The sequence below is a fragment of the Rutidosis leptorrhynchoides genome, chromosome 2, assembly GCF_046630445.1.
Source record: "Rutidosis leptorrhynchoides isolate AG116_Rl617_1_P2 chromosome 2, CSIRO_AGI_Rlap_v1, whole genome shotgun sequence".
Taxonomy (NCBI): domain Eukaryota; kingdom Viridiplantae; phylum Streptophyta; class Magnoliopsida; order Asterales; family Asteraceae; genus Rutidosis; species Rutidosis leptorrhynchoides.
The window spans coordinates 661698194-661708758 of NC_092334.1; positions in this window are offsets into that span (position 1 = coordinate 661698194).

The following is a 10565-nucleotide window of genomic DNA, read 5'->3' on the forward strand; positions in this document are numbered from 1 at the left end:
AACTCCCTAACTCTACTGGTATCAAATCAATCTTAAATGTTTCGCTAACCAGTTTAATTTCTCGATTCCGACATATATTATTTGCTGAAATTAATTTACCATTTGCTAATTCGAGTAAAAATTTACTATCCAAAGGCGTCAATGGACAACTTAATTTAGCACAAAAATCTCTACTCATATAGCTTCTATCCGCACCCGAATCAAATAAAACGTAAGCAGATTTATTGTCAATAAGAAACGTACCCGTAACAAGCTCCGAGTCTTCCTGTGCCTCTGCCGCATTAATATTGAAAACTCTTCCGCGGCCTTGTCCATTCGTGTTCTCCTGGTTCGGGCAATTTCTAATAATGTGGCCCGGTTTTCCACATTTATAACAAACTACATTGGCATAACTTGCTCCGACACTACTTGCTCCGCCATTACTCGTTTCGACACCATTTGTTCCTTTCGTTCTATTAACCCCTGGTCCGTAGACCTCACACTTCGCCGCGCAATGACCATTTCTTTTACACTTGTTGCAAAATTTGGTGCAGAACTCCGAGTGATACTTTTCACACCTTTGGCATAGCTGCTTCTGATTGTTGTTGTTGTTGCGGTTATTATTGTTGTTGGGATGATTGTTGTAGTTGCTGTTGTTGTTGTTGTTGTTGTTGTTGTTGTTGTTGTTGTTGTTGGGCTGTTTGTTGTAGTTGCGATTGATGTTGCGATTGTTGGGATAATTGTTGCGATTATTGTTGTAATTGCTGTTGTTGTTGTATTGGTGATTCTTATCACAGTTTTCCTCCCACTTTCTTTTGACTTGCTTCACATTGGCCTCTTCAGTAGTCTGTTCTTTAATTCTTTCTTCAATCTGGTTCACTAGTTTGTGAGCCATTCTACATGCCTGTTGTATGGAGGCGGACTCGTGTGAACTTATATCTTCTTGGATCCTTTCCGGTAATCCTTTCACAAATGCGTCGATCTTCTCTTCCTCATCTTCGAATGCTCCCGGACACAATAGGCACAATTCTGTAAATCGTCTTTCGTACGTGGTAATATCAAATCCTTGGGTTCGTAACCCTCTAAGTTCTGTCTTGAGCTTATTGACCTCGGTTCTGGGACGGTACTTCTCGTTCATCAAGTGCTTGAATGCTGACCACGGTAGTGCGTACGCATTGTCTTGTCCCACTTGCTCTAGATAGGTATTCCACCATGTTAACGCAGAACCTGTGAAGGTATGCGTAGCGTACTTCACTTTGTCCTCTTCAGTACACTTACTTATGGCAAACACCGATTCGACCTTCTCGGTCCACCGTTTCAATCTGATCGGTCCTTCAGTTCCATCAAATTCCAAAGGTTTGCAGGCAGTGAATTCTTTGTAGGTGCATCCTACACGATTTCCTATACTGAGGCTATGTTTGAAGCTAGAAAAGTACGGAATTCCTCTTCATTCATATTCACGGCGTGTCGAGTAGTCGGTGCCATTTCCTTCAAAATAGTCAAATGGAACAAGTTAATCATACAGAATATTAAGAGTAGTTAATAGTATTTCGTAGCATAATATGAACTCATTTATAAAAGCTTTTTCTTCATATTAGCGTTTTATAAGTTTAAATTCGGGTAGTACCTACCCGTTAAGTTCATACTTAGTAGCTAATATACAATTCAACTACTACAATTCTATATGAAAAACTGATTATAATAATATTTCGCGTTCAAACTTTTACACAATATTTTACAAACTTACAATACCGCTTATTTTACATATAGCATGAAATATAGCACACAATAAATTTGATACAAGATGGTTATGAAGATAATTCTAGCTAGTACACAAGTCGTTCAGCAAAGGCAATAAAGACACGTAATTCATACGTCCAGAAACAAGTCATGCATTCTGGTTTTACTAGGATTACTTCCCATCCTTGGTCTTGTGGAACATAACCGTTATGGCCGTTGATAAGACAACGTGTTGTAACGTCGTCAAAGGGACGAGGGTTACGTAATGACCAACAGTCTCGTAATAACCTAAAAACCTCATTTCTTACCCCAATTACCGACTCCGTCACTTGTGGGAACGTTTTGTTTAATAGTTGTAGCCCGATGTTCTTGTTCTCACTTTGGTGAGAAGCGAACATTACTAATCCGTAAGCATAACATGCTTCTTTATGTTGCATGTTAGCCGCTTTTTCTAAATCACGAAGTCCAATATTCGGATATATTGAGTCAAAATAATTTCTTAACTGTCATAACCCGACCTTAACCATAAGGACGAATACAATAACATATGATTTCATCGCGAGGTATTGACCTCTATATGCGACATTTTTCAAAAACTGCATTTGTTTTTACAATACAAACCATAGCTTTTATTACAAATACAAGGTTTAAACAACTTAATAAGGATTATCGTTTAGCGATAATCTTAGACTTACAAACTTTACATGTGATAATAACAATACGACCTCCAACATATTTTACATTACAAATCCTCCGATATGCAGTTTTATTTTTGACACAAATATGCATACTCAAGATCTTGCTTAAATTCAACATGTTGCAGCGGAAGCTTTTAGTTATCACCTGAGAATAAACATGCTTAAAACGTCAACATAAAGTTGGTGAGATATAGGTTTAATGCTGGCAGTAATATATATATATATAGACCACAAGATTTCATATATAAACATTTTAATAAAAATATTCTAAGTGGTTGAGCACTTGGTAACCATACTTAACATTTAATCACGTCGCATATTCCCTTTATTATGAAATCTTACTACACCGTACCAAGTGTAGTTACGAAACGAAGTACTGTGCAACCGTTGAATACTGGTCGTCCAGTCCGGTTGGGGTTGTCAGGCCCGATAGATCTATCAACAGGATTCGCGTTTACAATACCGCTGTAAATAGTAGTTACCAAGCTACAGGGAAGTATGCCAGTGGTACAACTCAACGTAGAATATATTTTTCAGTTACTTGTGTCCATATCGTAAAACATAAAATACATGTATTCTCATCCCGAAATATTTAGAGTTTAAAAGTGGGACTATATACTCACTTTTGCCTTGAAGATATATATATTTTGACTTGGTCTCCGGTTGATATCACGAACCTATCCATATATAATATATCAATATATTTTCATTTTAAACAATCGTCACATATATATACTTATAATACTTTTAATGTCTTCTTAGTCCGTAGTTAGCAATTCAATTTTAGTGGTTCATATTTAGGTGTTTAATAAATAAATAAAAACCCCTATCGAAATAAATAAAACCCCCATCGTATTTGTATTGGTCGGGATTAATCTTGACCCATGGTACCTATATTGTCTAGAAGACGTATTGCGTACAATCATGGGATCTTATGATTAATCTTCTCGTATTGTTTACGGGTGATCCTGAAATATATAAAATTAAATTATGAGTACATATATATAAAATATCATGTTATTTTAGAAAGATGTGATTTATTTAATTTTTCTCCAATTATTTTCGTGGCTAAACTAGTTTTGGATATCCGATCTTGTTTTAGTCATAGTTTCTTCGTTACAACTCCGTTTTCGTTGGTTCAACTTGCCACTTCCTTGGATCGAGTCCTTCTTTAAGAATATGAACCGTAAATACCTTAGTTTGTATTCGAAATCATAGGTCATAGGTCAAACTTTAGTGAAACTCATGAAGTTGATCATTTTCCTTCATGTAAACATCCTTAAATGATTATTTTTCTAAAAATACTTATACTTTGAGTTAAATCATGAAATTTTTATGTGTTAACATATTCATAGTAAATATCAATTTTCCAGAAAATAAGCCTCCAATTCAAAGTTCAAAATAGTTTTTAATTATCCAACCCAAAACAGCCCCCGGTTGTACTCCGACGTCGTAAATTCAGTTTTTAAGGTGTTCTTTGAAAAACCAAGTTATACCTTGTTAAATTAGCATATATTTATGATATATTACAGGTCTTGAAGTATTTTAAAAGTTAAATTAGAAGGATCTATTTAGTTTGCAAACAAGTTTGAAATCATTCAAACTATGTTCTTGTTGTTAAAATGGTATACCATAAAATAAGATAGCTATATATATATGAATCGAATAAGGTTATGAACAAAGTTACTACCTCAATTTACTTGGACAAGATTGCTGTAAAAGAGGAGTAAAAACCTAGAACCAAAAGAGTGGTGGAGTTGGATGAAAGATTGAAAGTAAACTTGTGTTCTTGGAAGGATTCTTGAAGTGTTTTTGTAAGGGTTTTCTTATGGTGATTAAGTGATGTTTTTGAAGCTAGATCTTCATGGTGGTGGGCTGAGATGGTTAAGGTGTTTAGGGTTCATAAGTGTGTGTGTATTTAGCTAGAGATTTGAGGTAAAAATGAATCAAAATGATGATCCCCCCTAGCTCTTAAAAACGTGAATCAAGGGGAACCAAGACAAGATTTTAGGTTGTTATTTTGTGTAATTAGTCATACTATCTTACAAAAGTAATTACCTCTACCTTAGGGCAGTAACAAGGGCTAGTTAGGTGGTGATTTGATGTGTATATACCAATAGTAAATACGTATAGAAGTTAGGTATGATACGAGTACATATACTCTAGATATACGTATAGAAATCTTGTGAAAACAGAACGAAGATTCAAATATAGCTATCTTTTGTGAATACACTTATATTTTTTTTATGTATTTAAGTCCTTAAAAAGTGATTAAATACATTACATATACGATATATGTATAAACATTATAGGTCATAAGTATTTATGTCAAATAACGTTACGTATGGTTATTGTTTTGAAAACTTAAATTAGTAGTTTCAAAATATACTTATAACTTATTGTTATTAATACAAAATGAGATATTAAAACATCCTTAGATCATGTTAAATATGTATATATACATATATATACACAAACGTATAATTATCATATATTATATAGTTCGTGATATCATCGGTCAAACTAGACGGTCAAACGTTGTGTAAAACTCTTTTCAAAAACATAAATCTCAACAATTTGGATTTCTTATCATGTTGGTAAGGTTTAATTTATGTAAATATTAATCTTATAAGTATAGATCAATCGTAAAAGTCCGGGTCATTACAGTACCTACCCGTTAAATAAATTTCGTCCCGAAATTTTAAAATCGTACCTATTTTGCGTCATCGGGAAACAAATGCGGGTATTTTTGTTTCATTTGATCCTCTCGCTCCCAAGTAAACTCGGGACCTCTTCGTGCATTCCAACGAACTTTAACGATCGGTATGTTGCTCTGCTTGAGCCGTTTAACTTCACGGTCCTTGATCTCGATTGGTTCTTCTATGAATTGTAGTTTCTCGTCAACTTGAATTTCTTCAAGAGGAATGGTGAGGTCTTCCTTTGCAAGACACTTTTTAAGGTTCGAGACGTGAAATGTATTATGTACTCTGGCGAGTTGTTGCAGTAACTCGAGTCGATAAGCTACCGGTCCGATGCGTTCGATAATTTTGAACGGGCCTACATACCTTGGGTTTAGTTTACCCCTTTTTCCAAAACGTATTACACCTTTCCAAGGTGACACCTTTAACATAACCATGTCACCGATCTGAAACTCTAATGGTTTCCTTCGGACATCGGCGTAGCTCTTTTGGCGACTACGGGCTGTTTTCAATTTCTCCTTGATTTGCACTATCTTCTCAGTAGTTTCATGGATGATCTCGGGTCCAGTTAATTATCGATCTCCTACTTCGTTCCAACAGATAGGGGATCTACACTTCCTTCCATATAGTGCTTCGAATGGTGCAGCTTTAATGCTCGCATGATAACTATTATTATACGAGAATTCTGCTAATGGTAGATATTTATCCCATCCGTTTCCAAAATCGATCACACATGCCCTAAGCATGTCTTCAAGAGTCTGAATTGTTCTTTCACTCTGCCCGTCAGTTTGCGGATGATATGCGGTACTCATATCCAAACGAGTTCCTAGGGCCTCCTGTAGTGATTGCCAGAACTTTGATGTAAATCTACTATCATGATCGGATATAATGGAAATAGGTATACCATGCCTTGAAACAATTTCCTTTATGTATAATCGTAATAGTTTCTCCATTCTATCCGTTTCCTTTATAGGCAAGAAATATGCAGATTTGGTGAGACGATCAACTATTACCCAAATGGTGTCATAACCCCAGGCAGTCTTAGGTAATTTTGTGATGAAATCCATGGTAATACCATCCCATTTCCATTCTGGGATTTCTGGTTGTTGAAGTAATCCTGACGGCTTCTGGTGTTCTGCTTTAACTTTGGAACAAGTTAAACATTCCCCAACATATGTTGCAACGTCTGTCTTCAAATTAGGCCACCAATAATGCGTCTTAAGATCTTGATACATCTTTCCAACTCCAGGATGTATCGAGTATCTTGTCTTATGTGCCTCATTCAATATTAACTTCCTTAATCCACCCAACTTTGGTACCCAAATACGGTTTGCAAAATATCGAATTCCATCTTCCCGCATAATGAGTTGTTTCCCATACTTCTTCATTATTTCATTTCCTATGTTTTCTTTAGTAAGAGCTTCTCGTTGAGCCTCTTTGATTTGTGAGTTGAGATTCATGCGAATTTTTATGTTCATTGCTCGTACTCGAATTGGTTCTCATTCCTTTCTGCTTAAAGCGTCGGCCACTACATTCGCTTTCCCGGGATGATAGCGAATCTCACAATCGTAGTCGTTTATCAGCTCGACCCACCTACGTTGCCTCATGTTCAGCTGTTTCTGATCGAAAATATGTTGAAGACTTTTATGATCAGTAAACACAGTGCATCTAACCCCATATAAGTAGTGTCTCCATATCTTCAACGCAAACACGACTGCTCCCAGTTCTAGATCATGCGTCGTATAATTCCGCTCGTGAATCTTCAATTGTCGGGATGCGTATGCAATAACTTTCTTTCGTTGCATAAGAACACAACCAAAACCTTGTCGTGAAGCGTCACAATATACTTTAAAATCATCGTTCCCTTCAGGTAACGATAAAATAGGCGCCGTAGTTAACTTCTTCTTCAGTAATTGAAATGCGTTCTCCTGCTCCGAGGTCCATTCGTATTTCTTCCCTTTTTGCGTTAATGCTGTCAACGGCTTAGCTATTCGGGAAAAATCTTGAATAAACCTTCTATAATAACCGGCTAAACCCAAAAATTGGCGTATCTGCATTGGTGTTTTAGGAGTCTCCCATTTTTCAATGGCCTTAATTTTAGCTGGATCAACCTGAATTCCTTTGCTACTAACAACGTGACCAAGAAATTGCACTTCTTTCAACCAGAAAGCACACTTAGAAAATTTAGCGTATAGCTGTTCTTTTCTCAACAACTCTAATATTAACCTTAAATGCTGCTCATGCTCTTGCTCACTCTTGGAATAGATAAGAATGTCATCAATGAAAACAATAACAAACTTATCTAAATATGGACTACAAACTCGATTCATGAGGTCCATGAATACAGCTGGCGCATTCGTCAATCCAAACGGCATGACCAAAAATTCGTAATGACCGTAACGTGTCCGAAAAGCAGTTTTCGGTATATATTCTTCTTTGACGCGTAATTGATGATAGCCCGATCTTAGGTCAATTTTCGAGTACACACATGATCCTTGGAGTTGATCAAATAAGTCGTCAATTCTCGGTAGTGGATACCGATTTTTGATAGTTAACTTATTTAATTCACGATAATCTATACACATCCTAAAAGATCCATCTTTCTTTTTAACAAATAGAATCGGAGCTCCCCACGATGAAGTACTTGGTCGTATGAATCCACGATCCAGTAATTCTTTTAACTGACTCTGAAGTTCTTTTAACTCGGACGGTGCAAGTCTATATGGAGCACGGGCAACTGGTGCAGCTCCTGGTACTAAATCTATTTGAAATTCTACAGATCTAAATGGAGGTAATCCCGGCAACTCTTCCGGAAAAACTTCAGGATAATCTCTTGCCACAGGCACGTCGTTGATGCACTTCTCTTTTTCTTTCTTTTCGACTTTATTAACATGTGCTAGAATAGCATAACATCCCTTTTCTAAACACTTCTTGGCTTTCAAACAGCTAATGAGTTTTAGCTTTGAGTTACCCTTCTCTTCATAAATCATCACCGGCATTTTATCCTTACAAGGAATGCGAATTGCCTTCTTGGCACACACAACTTCAGCTCCTACTTTGGACATCCAGTCCATGCCGACTATTACATCAAAACTTCCTAATTCTACGGGTATTAAGTCAATTTTAAACGTTTCTCCGGCTAAATTTATTTTACAATCACGACAAATTTTATCGGCTTTAATTAGTTTACCATTAGCTAACTCAATCATGTACTTAGCATCTAGAGGTAATGATGAACAATTCAATTTAGTGTAAAAATTTCTACACACGTAACTTCTATCAGCACCAGTATCAAATATAATAGATGCTGATAAGTTATTAATGGTAAACGTACCCGTAACAAGCTCCGGGTCTTCACATGCCTCTCTAGCATTAATAATAAATGCTCTCCCACGTGCAGGTCCGATATTCTTCTCAGGATTCGGGCACTGGCTCTTATAGTGACCTTGTTTTCCACACCCATAACAAGTAATGGTAGCCAAAGCAGTTCTATTTGCATTGGTGGCAGGAGTCTTGGTACCATTTGTATTTGTAACGAGAGCCCTACAATCTTCAGCAAGATGACCCTTTCGATTACATTTGTTGCATACCACATTACAGTAGCCAGAGTGATGTTTGTGACATCGGTTACATAAAGGATTTTGTCCTTTGTAACCAAAGCTTAAACCACTACCCGCACCTTGCGTGATTTCTTGTTTCCTAAAAGATTGTTGTTGGTTACCTCGATCATAATTTCCATTCCACTTTCTTTTGTTACCTGATACCTTCACATCAGTATTGGATACTTTCTTATCCATGATGACCTGATCCATTAGCTCGTTTGCCATGGTTATAGCTTCATGAATTATCTTAGGTTTCGATGCTGTAACATTTGCCTTGACCTTTTTGAGCAAACCATCTTTGTACATTTCAATCTTCCGTTCTTCGGTTGGAACCAATTCAGGACATAGCAAAACTAATTCCATGAATCGCTGATTGTAGTTGGTGATTTCAGTACCAACAACCTTCAGGCTTCGTAATTCATCTTCCAACTTCCTAACCTCGTTCCTTGGACAATACTCGTTGATTAACATTATTTTGAATTCTTCCCATGGAGTATCATAAGCTACATCTCCTCCTACAGCCTTCACATAATTTTTCCACCACGTGAGTGCACTATCTTGTAAAGTGCACGATGCATACTTGGTCATGTCCTTTTCAACACAACCACTGATTTTAAACACAGTCTCCATCTTTTCTATCCACCGGGTTAAACCGATCAGTCCTTCTGTTCCACTGAATGATGAGGGCTTGCAAGCTTGAAAAGTTTTGTAGGTGCATCCTACACGAGGATTTGGGTTAACTGCAGCAGCTCTTGCAGCCTCGACCCATAACATTCTATCGTTCACTCGCTGGTTGATGAATTCCTCGACTTCTTGTTCCGTCATTCGATTCAATCGCGCCATATTCTTCTATAAGAATGAAAAGAAAATAATTATTCACATGGAATATTATAGATGTAGTGTATATTTACAATACATTATAGCTTATTAATAATATGAACCAGGTATTATTATAAAAGCCTTTTCTTCTTATTAGCGTTTTATAATTATATCTAGGGTAGTACCTACCCGTTAATGTCCATACTTAATAGCTTAGTACAGAACCAATTACTACCATCTAAATAATACTTAACCATGGAAAATTATTGCATTTCATACTTCACTATTTTACATATGCTTATCTTACATCGAACATTAAGCAAACCACACTAATAATATTATACAAAACATTATATGATCCCATGGTTTAATACGGCAGCGCATCGTTTGGTCTATTTTCTAGGACGTTTAGGTTCAAAGAATCGCTTAACGCTTATCCTGGCTGTCTGCCTATATTTTGGCGGTGTCTTCCTATATTTTGGCTGTGGGGCTGAAGAACTGGATGCCGGGATAGAACGAATAGGAATAGCGGGAATAGGGGTGGTAGTGTCTAGTGGAGTTGGTGCCACATCATCCTCACTAAACTCGGGATTTGAATTTTCTAATTCATTAGCCTTTCGTTTCTTTCCTAGTTCGAACTTGTCTTTTGTAATTTCCTGTATTTCTTCCTCGGGTTCACTTTCCTCCTCGGGTTCACTTTCCTCCTCGGGTTCACTTTTCGGGTTCTCTATAGTCGGTTCATCCGGAATTTGTGAGTCTTCCCCAAAGATATTATTTTCGTCATCAGATAGGTTAATGACTGGAACACCATCTGAAGATTCTGGTTCAGAGTCGCTGAATGTGATAACAAGTTTTGAGCCCGACATCTATCACACAACAACTAACCCATTAGTACTACATAATATTTACATATAAATTTTAACCAACAATGATAAGCAATGGTTTTTAAATCAGACCCGGTCAAAGTCCAGACTTACTAATGTATCCTAACGACTTATCAGTTAGACACACTAATGCAAACCTGGTTC